At 51.0% G+C, this 15,277-nt stretch overlaps 1 protein-coding gene across 4 annotated transcripts in view; it reads right to left on the bottom strand.

Annotated features, from left to right (window-relative positions):
• Nucleotides 1-15,025, bottom strand: part of PUM2 (pumilio RNA binding family member 2) — a 42,389-nt gene extending 27,364 nt beyond the window's left edge. For all 4 annotated transcript variants that reach the window (XM_075269186.1, XM_075269187.1, XM_075269188.1 and 1 more), the window contains exon 1: nt 14,882-15,025. The gene's annotated coding sequence lies outside the window, so the exon portion shown is untranslated. The remainder of the gene's footprint in view (nt 1-14,881) is intronic.
• Between the last annotated feature and the right edge of the window lie 252 nt (nt 15,026-15,277).

Below are 15,277 nucleotides of genomic sequence, written 5' to 3'. Positions count from 1 at the left end.
CTCTCCAGCGCCGCCTCCATCTTCTTCAGGAACGGCCTCTCTCCACATCTTCTTCCGGCACTGGTTTCAATCTTCTAGGCCTCTGGCAGAGCCAACTGCGCATGCCCAGGCCACAAGAAAATAGCTGCTAACACCAGCTTACTGTGTAAGCGGCCATTTTCTTGTGGCCCGGGCATGGTCAGTCAGTTCTGCCCAAGGCCTGAAAGATTGAAACCTAGGATGGAAGAAGACACAGCAAGAGGCCATTCCTGAAGAAGATGGAGGCGTCGCTGGAAATTTCTCTCGCAGCATTGGGGACGCCCCCAGTGCTGCGAGAGAACTCATTTGCATACCGAAGAAAACCGGTATTTCTACTGAACGGTGGCACGGAGAAGACATCTAAAGGTAGGAGAAGAATAGTCTTTCTTAAGCCTATTCCTACGTGTTAGGGAGAAAAAAAGAGTATCCAATGATAGGATGCCTTTAAACTCAGACAAACCCTTTAAGGAGTTATTCCAAGATCAACAGTCATCACTTATCCATGGGGATCATAGACAGTCCCATAGACTAAAGAGCGTGTCAGTGAGCATGTGGGACTACCCCATACAGGGGCGCCCTAGTACTTGTGATCGGTGCGGGTTCACATGATCAGAATCTTGTTGGCTATCCCATGTGTTTTTGGGAAAAGCCATCTATACGGTGACAACCTCTTCCCTATAGGCATCCTTGCTATTGTCCCGATGGGGCAGAAGTGGGTCAAGGACAGGTAGGAGTTGCAGAGTTGCATCCAACATTACTGTACGACTCCTTTAAGAATGTTCATGCATCGAATAGCAAAGACACCGACCATCTGCCGAGGACGACGATCCTCCATGCATGAAGCAATACAGAAAGCCAGAATAGATCCTACATACGGTGTATGTGACAATCTGTCCCAATAACAGCTCGACATTGTGTCCTAATATTTTGTTAGTCGGACGTCACCCGTACACAATATTAGCCAAGGTCATTTCTTAGCAGGACAATAGGCTGCCAGAAAGTGTTTACACGTGCGGTCGCTTTACTGCAGGAGGAGGGCACAATGCCCGTAACAAATAGTCAACGTCCCCAAAAATATGTAACGTTAGCTAGGAAAGGGAAGTGCCGAGACGCTGGAAAGGACCCAAAGTAAGAGAAAGAAACCTGCATTCTTATAATGACAATAAGACAATATACAGGCAAGCAAAAAAACAAGGGCTGCTCTGCCAGAGGGTCACAAGACGCGGAGGAACGCTAGAGACCCCCAGCCAAAGCCAGATCTTATCAATGCCGATAAGAGAACATTCCTCTATAGGGGAAGAATCAGTCACAGACAGGAGACCTGGAGGTAGTAACGCCACGTGCAGGACATCCATCGCTCAGATTTCACAGCATCCAGTGAGGAGAACACAAATCTAACATGTCAACCCTTAAAGGGGTTGTCCGAGACCCATATGCTGCCCTCTCTGTAAATAACAGCAGCTGCACAGTAATGGCTTTAGGTACTGCAGTGCTGTCCCATAGACTCCAATGAGCTGCAGTACCTAAAGCCGCCACCACAAATCATGTGCAGTGTGGTTCCCAGTATGTAAAGATGATCGGGAGCCACAATGACCTGCGGGGGTCTCTGCTGTCAGACACTTGCAGATCTGATACTGATGGTCTCCATCAATATTAGAAAGTGAAGGACCCCCTTAAAGGTATCCTATCATTGGATACCCTTTTTTTCCCCTCGATAACACGTAGGAATAGCCTTAACCCCTTCCCGCCGATGGCATTTTTTGATTTTCTTTTTTCGTTTTTGACTCCCCTCCTTCTAAACCCCATAACTTTTTTATTTCTCCGCTCCCAGAGTCATATGAGGTCTTAATTTTTGCGGGACAATTTTTTCTTCATGATGCCACCATTAATTATTCTATATAATGTACTGGGAAGCAGGAAAAAAATTCAGAATGGGGTGGATTTGAAGAAAAAATGCATTTCTGCGACTTTCTTACGGGCTTTGGTTTTATGGCGTTCACTGTGCAGCCAAAATGACATGTCCCCTATATTCTGTGTTTCGGTACAGTTCGGGGATACCAAATTTATATGGTTTTATTTACATTTTGACCCCTAAAAAAAATTCCAAAACGGTGTTAAAAAATTTTTTTTCTAAAAGTCGCCATATTCCGACGGCCGTAACTTTTTTATACATAGGTGTACGGGGATGCATAGGGCGTCTTTTTTTGCGGGGCCGGGTGTACTTTTTAGTTCTACCATTTTCGGGAAATGTTATTGCTTTGATCACTTTTTATTCAAATTTTTAGCAGAATTAAAACAGTGAAAAAACGGCGGTTTGGCACTTTTGACTATTTTTCCTGCTACGGCGTTTACCGAACAGGAAAAATATTTGTAGAGATTTGTAGAGCGGGCGATTTCGGACGCGGGGATACCTAACATGTATATGTTTCACATATACTTTGAACTTTTAATACTTTTTATATTTTTTTATATTTTTTTTTACTTTTTTTTTTATTTTTTTTTTGCATTTATTAGACCCCCTAGGGGTGTTGAACCCCAGGGGGTCTGATCACTAATGCAATGCATTACAATGCTAATGCATTGCAATGCATTGCAAAAAAGCATCATCTCTTTTGCAGGCTGTATACACCAGCCTGCAAAAGAGAGAATTTGCAGACTGGCTGGGAGCCCTTAACAAGGCTCCCGGCTGTCATGGCAACGGGGGGTCGGCCCTGGAGCATGCTCCAGGAGCCGGCGATCCCTGCCAAAATGGCGGCGCCCATGCGCCGCTGGGAAGATGGCGCCTCCGGCGCCTTTGACAGCAGCGCCGGAGGGGTTAATGCCTCCGATCGGAGGCATTAGAGCTGGTTGTCTACTGCTTGAAGCAGTAGACACCCGGCGGCTATGACGGCCGCCCGGCTCCCGGGCGGTCGCCATAGTTACAGACCCGACACGCGCCGTACTATTACGGCGCATGTCGGGAAGGGGTTAAGAAAGGCTATTCTTCTCCTACCTTTAGATGTCTTCTCCGCGCTGCCGTTCGGTAGAAATTCTGGTTTTCGCCTGTATGCTAATGAGTTCTCTCGCAGCACTGGGGGCGGTCCCAATGCTGTGAGAGAACTCTCCAGCGCCACCTCCATCTTCTTCAGGAACGGCCTCTTCACACATCTTCATCTGTCCTGGGTTTCAATCTTCTAGGCCTCGGGCACAGCCGTCTGTGCATGCCCGGGTCACAAGAAAATGTCTGCTCGGTGTAAGCGACCAATTTTCTTGTGGCCCGGGCATGCGCAGTCGGCTCTGCACGTGGCCTAGCAGATTGAAGCCACAGCCGGAAGAAGATGTGTGAAGAGGACGTTCCTGAAGAAGATGGAGGCGGCGCTGGAGAGTTCTCTCGCAGCATTGGGACCGCCCCCAGTGCTGTGAAAGAACTCATTTGCATACCGAAGAAAATCAGGATTTCTACCAAACGGCGGCGCGGAGAAGACATCTAAAGGTAGGAGAAGAATAGACTTTCTTAAGGCTATTCCTATGTTGTAAGGAGAGAGAGTAAGGTATCCATTGATAGGACCTTTAAAGAGATCCTATCCTAAAGTTATTAACTTCGGGTCCCTATTTCAATGGCAGATGTCAGACTTAAAACGCCCAAGCAGCTGGATTACAACACATAAAAACCTTTTACTATAGGGAGATATGCCACCGTTGCCACCAAGTCCCTACTCCGCCTTTAGAGCGCTGAAGCGGAGTCAGGAGGGATAGATGTCGGCTAGACACTGTCATGTAAGTTGGTTGTCCCAAATCCCATAATAGGTCATGAACACATCATAGAGGGAAGGGACAGGAGTCACCGCTCAATTTAGAGCAGGGGTCAGTAACCTTTGGCTCTCCAGCTGCTGTAAACTACAACTCCCAACATGCTCTAGTGACTTCCATTGGAGTTCCAAGAGCGGCAGAGCAAGTATGCATGCTGGGAGTTGTAGTCTTATCAGGGCCGGAGTGCCGAAGATTGTCTACCCCCTGGTTGAGGGGAATCATCAGGGCTCAAGTCCCACTGCAAGGTCAATGTGGATGTATCTGTAAATTAAAAGGGGAACGGTCCAAGAAAAAAAAAAAAATAATGAAAATAAAATAAATAATACACTTTTTTTTTTTTTAAATTATGGCTCTCCAAAAGTGAAAATAAAAGTCAGTGGCGGAAGGGGTTAAGGGCGAGCTTTTATTCTGAAACGGTTGTAAAACGACGGTATATAAATTTGGCCTAGAAGCCGGGTATACGGCACCCATCCTGCACGCACAAGGTATGGCACAGAGATCACAGGTGCTCTGTTTTGGAAACATAAGAGGTGTACCCTGCGGCTTGAATGGCAATAACCCCGCAGGGAATCGGTGCCTAGCTATTTTTGGGTTGTGCTCGGAAACAAACAAAGCCGAGTCTCCGAGCTGCTTTCTAATATAAGGCCCTTCTTTGCACAGACGACCATCCTCCGCCAGCTCCTCGCATCGGCCTCCTTTATTGTGTCAAGCCCCACGCCGGGTTTCCTTGTTGCAAAGCACATTGTGATCTTCACTTTGATGCGGCGGCTGTCTGGACATGCATTAGGCTGTCGACTATAGCGGCTTTATTACAGTGTGTGCGGTACAATGGGTCGTTTAGTAAAAAGGGGTCTTATTTGTTTGCATTTGCCGTGTGTGTGTGTGTGTGTGTGTGTGTGTGTGTGTGTGTGTGTGTGTGTGTGTGTGTGTGTGTGTGTGTGTGTGTGTGTGTGTGTGTGTGTGTGTGTGTGTATATATATATATATATATATATATATATATATATATATATATGTCTGGATTTCAGGATGAAAGGAGGGTCTGCAGGCTATAAATAACACATATAGCTCCTATGATATCCCACTCCCCTGACAGACGGCGGCCTGCAGCTGTGTATTACAGCACAGACTACACCTCTAAGGGTAAGCAAGCAGCAACAGGCCAAGGATGCATGTCTTCTGAGAGGGAACAAAGCCACAGCTAGACACCTCTGCAAGACAATGGCTCGTTCCCGAGAACAAAAGGGGACAAGCTTTGATGTTAAAAGGGTTAAATACCTCTGATCGGTGTGAATTCGGCACCCGGTACCCCGACCCATTTAAGCTATTGGAAGAGACTACAGGAATTGGGGCGAGGCTGCAAACTCTTCATTGAATATCTAGCACAGCGCTGTACATGGCATAGGGGCTGTGCTTGGTACTGCGGCTCAGCCCCATTGTTAGAAGTTGATTTGTGGGAGTCCCAGGTGTCAGGACCCCCCACCGGGGTCATAAAGAGTCAAATCTCAGGAGGCCTCTTTAATAGAGGGGTCCCCAGATCAGGAGGTTCATTTACAAGCAAGAGTGACTACAAAGAGACTCTAGAGGACCTGTCCTTTTCCAGTCCATTCATTTCAATGACAATGGTGCAGTGCTTTAATTCTCCTGTGAGGGCGCTGAAGAGGAATTTAAAACTTACTGTCAGTGATCAGAGCCTAATCGATCGACCCTTTTCAACTGTATGTGGGTTAGCAAGACAAGAGGGTAGATCAAGACAGGAGGCAATTTATATAAAAAAAAAAAAAAAAATCAGGATAATTTACAAAGATGACTAATAATTTTTTTTTTAAAAAAAAAAAGGTGTCCTTTTTAGAGGTTATCCAGGGACTGTTATATCACCTGGGGTCTGTTAGGGTCAACCCTTGGGTTTCCAGGCTTGTTTTTAACTCTGGATCAGTAGTACATGTAAACATGGTACGAGATGACGCAGGAGAAGACGCGACGGAGGACGACGACGACTAGGGAGAAGATGATCAAGACGGAGGAGTACGACGACCCGGGAGAAGACGACGATGATGACCCGAGAGGAGACAACAGAGGAGAATGACCCAGGAAAAGACGACCCGGGAGGAGGAGGAGGAGAAGACGACGACGACGACCCGGGAGGAGGAGGAGGAAAAGACGACGACGACCCGGGAGGAGGAAGAGAAGACGACGACGGCCCGGGACGAGGAAGAGAAGACGACGACGGCCCGGGAGGAGGAAGAGAAGACGACGACGGCCCGGGAGGAGGAAGAGAAGACGACGACGGCCCGGGAGGAGGAAGAGAAGACGACGACGGCCCGGGAGGAGGAAGAGAAGACGACGACGGCCCGGGAGGAGGAAGAGAAGACGACGACGGCCCGGGAGGAGGAAGACGACGACGGCCCGGGAGGAGGAAGAGAAGACGACGACGGCCCGGGAGGAGGAAGAGAAGACGACGACGGCCCGGGAGGAGGAAGAGAAGACGACGACGACCCGGGAGGAGGAAGAGAAGACGACGACCCGGGAGGAGGAAGAGAAGACGACGACGGCAACGACCAGGGAGGAGAAGACGACGACGGCCCGGGAGGAGGAAGAGAAGACGACGACGGCCCGGGAGGAGGAAGAGAAGACGACGACGGCCCGGGAGGAGGAAGAGAAGACGACGACGGCCCGGGAGGAGGAAGAGAAGACGACGACGGCCCGGGAGGAGGAAGAGAAGACGACGACGGCCCGGGAGGAGGAAGAGAAGACGACGACGGCCCGGGAGGAGGAAGAGAAGACGACGACGGCCCGGGAGGAGGAAGAGAAGACGACGACGGCCCGGGAGGAGGAAGAGAAGACGACGACGACCCGGGAGGAGGAAGAGAAGACGACGACGACCCGGGAGGAGGAAGAGAAGACGACGACGGCCCGGGAGGAGGAAGAGAAGACGACGACGGCCCGGGAGGAGGAAGAGAAGACGACGACGGCCCGGGAGGAGGAAGAGAAGACGACGACGGCCCGGGAGGAGGAAGAGAAGACGACGACGACCCGGGAGGAGGAAGAGAAGACGACGACGGCCCGGGAGGAGGAAGAGAAGACGACGACGACCCGGGAGGAGGAAGAGAAGACGACGACCCGGGAGGAGGAAGAGAAGACGACGACGGCAACGACCAGGGAGGAGAAGACGACGAGGACATGGGAGGAGAAGACAACGACGACCCGGGAGGAGGAGGAGGAGAAGATGACAGAGAAGAAGGACGACAACAATGAAGACCCTGGAGGAGACAACGGAGAAGGAGGAGGATGACCCAGGAGAAGACTACTACGACTCGGGAGAAGATGACAGAGGAGGAGGAGGACAACGACTCTGATTGACTCGGTTGCCAATTCTGATCACATGAGGGTCAGAACCAGCCCAGAAATCTAAAGTTAGACTCAACTAGAATCTGGGGGAAGTGTCTTAAGATTAGCTCATGCTGAAGCTAAACTTGTTAAGACCAGCTAAAGAGTAAATCCAGAAAAAATAAAAATGTTTAAAAAATACAATTAAAAATAAAATCCTTCTATACACGCGAAGGGTGACGGGGTCTGGCCCATACAGTCGACCTTCTGTACAATTATTTTTTTTAGTTGCACGCTACACAGAGTGGAGTGAAAATAGTTTAGACTCTGAATCACCGGGATCGCAACCTCTCAGATCTGCTTTACCGTCAGCACCCACTGCCAGATGTGGAGGAAGTGATGCACATATTCTGCACACAACAACTTCTGCCTTACAAGAAGATCACCAGGGCGCCAAAGAAAAAAGAGCTGACAGAGGTAGAGCTGATGTTACACAAGCGTGCCAGTGCGGCAGACCAGGTATACATAGCAAGCAATGCAAAAACCCGAAAAGCCATGGGATCCCAGGCTGTGAATCTGCCCACAGCTACAATAACACACAGACTAAGCCAGAGATACACAGACCGCACACAAGTACAGCACGTAATGACTCAAGAGATAAAAACGACAGGAAGCCGTCTCGTAAAACTGCTGAAAAACTTCCTGAGAAACTAATATAAAGCTTAAAGAAGTTACTCTATGTCTTGTCCTTGAACGTGACTGGACCACACGGGATTTTACAACATGGTAAATAAAACACAACCCAAGTCATATACGCCTTAGACAATCCTTTATGTTAAGGGGCCCGCGACTGACTAAAGCTGGTCCCAGGTCCCCCAGTAACTGAAGACCCAGAAACAAGTGTTCAGTATTACCACAGCACCTCCGCAGGAGAGATGGAGTATTACATAGTGATCATTGCTCAGTAATCTAAGGCTACATTCACATTACGTAGGATGTAATGTCATTGTTGTCATCCTATGTTGTGATATATAGGATAACAGCAACGGACATTAACTGGAGCAAAGTAACAGACAAAGACCCCTTCATCTCCTATCCGTTCCCATTGACGCTAATGTATACATCATGTTTGTTTAGGGGCTCCTCACAACAGAATGCCTACATTCTGTTGCGGCTTTTACACCTTTTCTTGCGGCTCTTCGGTGTCTTATAATTCCTGAACAACCCCTTTAAATGGGCTCTATCAGCAAAATCATGCTGATAGAGCCCCACATATGCGTGCATAGCCTTTAAAAAGGCTATTCAGGCACCGTAAATGTTATATTAAACTACCCCCCCCCCCCCCCCCGTTTGAAAATAATAACTTAAAAAAGAATGTTCTCTACTTACGGAACGTGGACCCTGGGCGGGCATTCTGGGTGTGTCTTCATCTTCTTCCCCGCCTCTTCTTCCTCTGACATCTTCGGGTCCCGTCCTCCTCCGGCGCTTGCTCGCGGACACTGATAAAAAAAATAGCCCAGGCGCATGCGCAGTAGCACGCGGCTTCTACTACGGCTACTGCGCATGCGCCCGGGCTATTTTATTTTTTTTATCAGTGTCCGCGAGCAAGCGCCGGAGGAGGACGGGACCCAAAGACGTCAGAGGAAGAAGAGGCGGGGAAGAAGATGAAGACACACCCAGAATGCCCGCCCAGGGTCCACGTTCCGTAAGTAGAGAACATTCTTTTTTAAGTTATTATTTTCAAACGGGAGGGTAGTTTAATATAACATTTACGGTGCCTGAATAGCCTTTTTAAAGGCTATGCACGCATATATGGGGCTCTATCAGCAAAATCACCTTTAAGGTGTATGGCCACCAATGGACTGCTGATTTAGCTTGGGCCCAAAACTGGAGGGACTAATTCATTCCCGAGAGAGACAGTGGACTACAAAAAGTCAAGAGGATATAGGTCGCCCTCAACAAACCATAGTGACCGGGTAGAATGGACTATCCTGAGCCAGCCATAGTGTATATTGTGACCATATACGTGGAGTGACCACCTGGATTTGTAGGGAGGGGTACAAGTAGCTAGCAGACACCCCTGGCACCACTCGGTGTCCATACACTTTAGAGGTCTGTGGGCTGAAGGCTTGTTTCAGCGAGAGCTCTCCCCCTCCTACCTGCTGCCCCTATACACATGCATGCTCGGGTTGTTTGAGTGTGCATGTGTTATCAAAGGGAAGAGGGAAATAAAGAAGAGAACAAACAAACTCCTTGCAGATGTTGTTCCTGGCGGGATTCGAACCCAGGACTCCAGCGCTGCAAGGCTAACCACTGAGCCACCGTGTTGGCACGTACGGAGGGAAAAACACAAACACCCAGACAGTATCCTGCACAGGTCCTATGCATTATAATAGCTGGGAGCCATCACCCCAGACCTTATTCTACCTGGTGACCTGTGTACTCCGCAGTTAGAGACCCCAAGACACAAAGGCGTGACCTCCGACATTTGTTTCATATGGCGGCCATTGTTTGCTTTACTGCATCTGCACGCAAGCCTGTGCAAAAGTGCACTAAACAAATGACCAATGTCCTGCAAGAGGTTCGTCATATCCAAAAGAGAAGTTCTAGGGGTACGGGGAAGTCGTCTTGAACTGGTGGTTCCACAACTACAATGCTCAGCATTCCCTTGCAGTCTCCGAGCACGCCGGGAGGAGTAGTTTTGCAACAGCTGAAAAGCCAAAGGTTGTCGAGAAAGAAATTCCTGGTTGGTCAGTGGTTAGAGGTTACCTTGCAGGTCTCGTGGTAACATGTATATGACATTTATAGGTCGGTGTAAACTTCCCCGGGGTTCTTCGGTTTCCATTCACGCTCTAAATACACACCTATAGGTTACACGGCTCCCTAGGTGTTACAGGCGGGGATCAGTCACTATCCTTTGTTCGACACTGCAAGCAAACGCACCGAAAAAAAAAAGAAGTTTCTGCCACCATTGAATAGCTGAAGAAGTAAACAGGACGTGCAGGGCAAATCTTCTCCCCTCTACTTAATTACACAAAGAGTTAAACACCCGCTCCCCTCCTCCACCCCCTCAATTGTGCTTCACCTCACAGACACAACTGTGTAATGGAAAATCTGTATCTTCCTTGTCTGCCTTGCTCAGGGCTGGACAAGACCCCGGAGCCCAGAATGTAAGTACATGAGGTGGATTCGCTTAAAGTTTTACATACGTACTTGCCACAGACTGGCTGCAGAGTTCGCCCTTTGCAAGAAATCTGCATCTCAATCCCAAAAGACATGGAAATTTGGCAGCGTGGTGTAAAGTTACGCCATATGTGAATCCACCCTAAAGGTAGCCAAAGACGACTCGGATATTGTTAGCGCACGTGGGCGGCGCAGATGTACCTGCCTGTATTTACATGTATTAAAGGGATTGAGGACACTAGACGTCAAATACAAGTTACCCACCGGGACTCCCGGACGATCATCAAAACTGGGGTGGTTTGCACCGAGTGGCTGCTCAGAACTGGGCACCACCAATCCATTCATTTCAATGGGGACCGCCAGAACTAGCCAAAATACAGCCCAGCCTAATCCGGCAAACCCCACTGAAGTGAATAGAGTGGGGGGAACACAGTCAGGACCCACCACTCCATCCGCCCCAAGTATCGCCATAAGTGGGTAACTTGTTTTTATCCCTTTAATGGAGTATAGGCGTATAGCAGAGATCAGAGGAGGTAAGGATCGGGCAGGTTAAGTTCAACATATTCCCCTTGAGACCAAAATGGTTGAGTAAGACCCCAGTAAAGGTCACAGCAGCTACTCCCCTCTCCCATTCAGAACATTTGACCAAACTCGACCATGCATGTGTTTGGGGAGGGTGTTGGGGGCCTTCGGTCGACAGCTGACCAAAGTATAAGGCTAGCCATACTAATAGAATTTCGGACATTAGCGGATCCCTCATAATGGTGATCTACCTCCTGTGACTCTACAGTTGTAGAACTACAACCCCCAGGAGGCCACGCTGGAAGTTGTAGGGCTGGGCAGTCACAGGTCGCTTTAGAAGGTCCGCTCTTGTGCGCCTTCACGAATGGTGGAGCCGCTAGAACAGGAAGGCAGAGGAGGAATCGCTTTCCTGAGTACATTGTTTACTCGGCATACACCGCTGTGATGTGACCAAGACGTCTCTAGACGTAGGAATGTTCCTTATGTTAGGCCTTTCGCTCATCCCATTCTGGAAAAGCTGGGTGGTCATCAAACTACTACAGCGGTAGACATTCTGCTTTCCCAGACTCCTGCTTATTTATGCAATATTATACCGCTCTGCTAACTACAACCAGGCAGATAAGGAGTCAGGGTGAAAGCAGAGTGACAACCTGTGTGGGAGCAGTAATGGTGGCCATGAGGTTGTCAGCCATCAGAAGACAGGAGATTCATGTAGGATCCTCATAACAGACATGGTTTATTTCAGGTTTGATCAAGGTGTCAATGCCAAAGGGGCAAGTTAGTTGCCTACAACCGTGAGCAAACAACTACAGCAATGCCGGTGTCTGACCGTATGGCAGTTAGCTGAGAATCTGAGACCATGGACGCCAAGTAGGTCCAACTAAACCTAAATAGTCAGAAGGTTTCTGTCCCACTTCAGTCATATGTGGTCATAAGCTCAAGTCTAGGCAGGAACCCTCAGCCCCTCCAGATAGCCAGTGAGGCCTAATGATAGTCCTAAGTGTCCCAAACATCTCGAGGAGATACAAATTATAGACATGAGGTACCCCTCAAGACCCCAAGTCACACAAACAGTTCCCACAGGTTGCCCCCAAGCAAGGTGACCAGTCTCAGCAATGCACCCCCAGGCTGGCGCACTATACACACAATGCACCCCCAGGCTGGCGCACTATACGAACAATGCACCCGCAGGCTGGCGCACTATACGAACAATGCACCCCCAGGCTGGCGCACTATACGCACAATGCACCCCCAGGCCGGCGCACTGTGCACACAATGCACCTCCAGGCTGGCGCACTATACAAACAATGCACCCCCAGGCTGGCGCACTATAAACACAATGTACCCCCAGGCTGGCGCACTATACGCACAATGCACCCCCAGGCTGGCGCACTATACGCACAATGCACCCCCAGGCTGGCGCACTATACGCACAATGCACCCCCAGGCTGGTGCACTATACGCACAATGCACCCCCAGGCTGGTGCACTATACGCACAATGCACCCCCAGGCTGGCGCACTATACGCACAATGCGCCCCCAGGCTGGCGCACTATACGCACAATGCGCCCCCAGGCTGGCGCACTATACGCACAATGCGCCCCCAGGCTGGCGCACTATACGCACAATGCGCCCCCAGGCTGGCGCACTATACGCACAATGCGCCCCCAGGCTGGCGCACTATACGCACAATGCGCCCCCAGGCTGGCGCACTATACGCACAATGCGCCCCCAGGCTGGCGCACTATACGCACAATGCGCCCCCAGGCTGGCGCACTATACGCACAATGCGCCCCCAGGCTGGCGCACTATACGCACAATGCGCCCCCAGGCTGGCGCACTATACACACAATGCGCCCCCAGGCTGGCGCACTATACACACAATGCGCCCCCAGGCTGGCGCACTATACACAATGCACCCCCAGGCTGGCGCACTATACACACAATGCACCCCCAGGCTGGCGCACTATACACACAATGCACCCCGAGGCTGGTGCACTATACACACAATGCACCCCCAGGCTGGCGCACTATACACACAATGCGCCCCCAGGCTGGCACACTATACACACAATGCACCCCCAGGCTGGCGCACTGTACACACAATAGGCTGATGCACTATACACAATGCACCCCCAGGCTGATGCACTATACACAATGCACCCCCAGGCTGGCGCACTGTACATACAATAGGCTGATGCACTATACACAATGCACCCCCAGGCTGGTGCACTATACACAATGCACCCCCAGGCTGGCGCACTATACACACAATAGGCTGGTGCAATATACACACAATGCACCCCCAGGCTGGCGCACTGTACACACAATAGGCTGATGCACTATACACAATGCACCCCCAGGCTGATGCACTATACACAATGCACCCCCAGGCTGGCGCACTATACACACAATAGGCTGGTGCAATATACACACAATGCACCCCCAGGCTGGCGCACTGTACACACAATAGGCTGATGCACTATACACAATGCACCCCCAGGCTGATGCACTATACACAATGCACCCCCAGGCTGGCGCACTGTACACACAATAGGCTGATGCACTATACACAATGCACCCCCAGGCTGGTGCACTATACACAATGCACCCCCAGGCTGGCGCACTATACACACAATAGGCTGATGCACTATACACAATGCACCCCCAGGCTGGCGCACTATACACAATGCACCCCCAGGCTGGCGCACTATACACAATGCACCCCCAGGCTGGCGCACTGTACACACAATGCACCCCCAGGCTGGCGCACTGTACACACAATGCACCCCCAGGCTGGCGCACTGTACACACAATGCACCCCCAGGCTGGCGCACTGTACACACAATGCACCCCCAGGCTGGCGCACTGTACACACAATGCACCCCCAGGCTGGCGCACTGTACACACAATGCACCCCCAGGCTGGCGCACTGTACACACAATGCACCCCCAGGCTGGCGCACTGTACACACAATGCACCCCCAGGCTGGCGCACTGTACACACAATGCACCCCCAGGCTGGTGCACTATACACAATGCACCCCCAGGCTGGTGCACTATACACAATGCACCCCCAGGCTGGTGCACTATACACAATGCACCCCCAGGCTGGTGCACTATACACAATGCACCCCCAGGCTGGTGCACTATACACAATGCACCCCCAGGCTGGTGCACTATACACAATGCACCCCCAGGCTGGTGCACTATACACAATGCACCCCCAGGCTGGTGCACTATACACAATGCACCCCCAGGCTGGTGCACTATACACAATGCACCCCCAGGCTGGTGCACTATACACAATGCACCCCCAGGCTGGTGCACTATACACAATGCACCCCCAGGCTGGTGCACTATACACAATGCACCCCCAGGCTGGTGCACTATACACAATGCACCCCCAGGCTGGTGCACTATACACAATGCACCCCCTCAGGTCCAAACACAAGACATTCCCCTCTAAGGACGACCTCAGGCTAGTAGACTCGTCCACTAGAGGCGCACCCAAAGAAGGCCTTAGGCAACCCAAGCGCACAAGATGCCCTCAGAGGTTTTAGGTCAGGCAACCCGTCCACCAAAGAAGTCCCTGCCAACAAGACCATGTGCCCCCCAAAAATGGCAAGTCAGAAGTTCCCAGCAGACAATGCGTCTTCCTACATGTGGCCCCGCACCGATTCTTTGTCCACTCCATAGCCCATACTGGGAAGAAGTAACTTTGTACCCAGTCATTACCCTGAAGCAGAGAGCCCCCTACCCTCCTGCCAGTCGCCACCCCTAAGCTGCCCAGGGGCCCCCTCCTCACTACATGCCATGCAGGCCACAAAGTATTAATGGCAGCCCCACACGCGGCACGTACAGTAATGGCTGCCCTCCCCGACCCCTCCTCACAATACAGCCCCTCCACTCCATGAACTACACACTCCCGGGCTTTCTTACACACTACCAGCCTGCCCCCTCCCCTAACATGCCGGGCCCAGTGCGGCCTACCCCGTCCTCCCGGATCCCCGGGCTCACTTACGGTGCGCACCGCTTACTCACCGCCTGGTTCGGTGACAGCTCCAGAGCGAGGCTCGGGCCGCATAGACGGAGAGTAGAAGCTGCTGGAGGCCCGAGTCACTGCAACATGGCGAGGAGGAGAGCTGCGGCCCAAGTGCTGCTACTACTACACCGCCTCCTCCTCCTGCGCACTGCAGCCTGGGAGAGAGGGAGGAGGAAGGCCGGGGAGGCGGGAGGGCGAGCGCCTCCTCACTGCGGCCTGCACCTGACCAGCCTCACCTCCTCTCTACACTTCCTCTTCCTCACACTCCCATAGACTTCTGTGTGGGGACAACAAGACTCCTCAGTACACTCCAAGATGGAGACGAGCTGGAGGGAGCTGTGGTTCAAGCAATGTCCATAGAAAAGATTGATGTGTGTGTGTGTGTGTGTATATAT

This window comes from Leptodactylus fuscus, chromosome 3 (genome assembly GCF_031893055.1).
Source record: "Leptodactylus fuscus isolate aLepFus1 chromosome 3, aLepFus1.hap2, whole genome shotgun sequence".
NCBI lineage: Eukaryota > Metazoa > Chordata > Amphibia > Anura > Leptodactylidae > Leptodactylus > Leptodactylus fuscus.
Note: the sequence above shows the minus strand (reverse complement) of the source record. Positions and strands in the feature narration are given on the sequence as shown.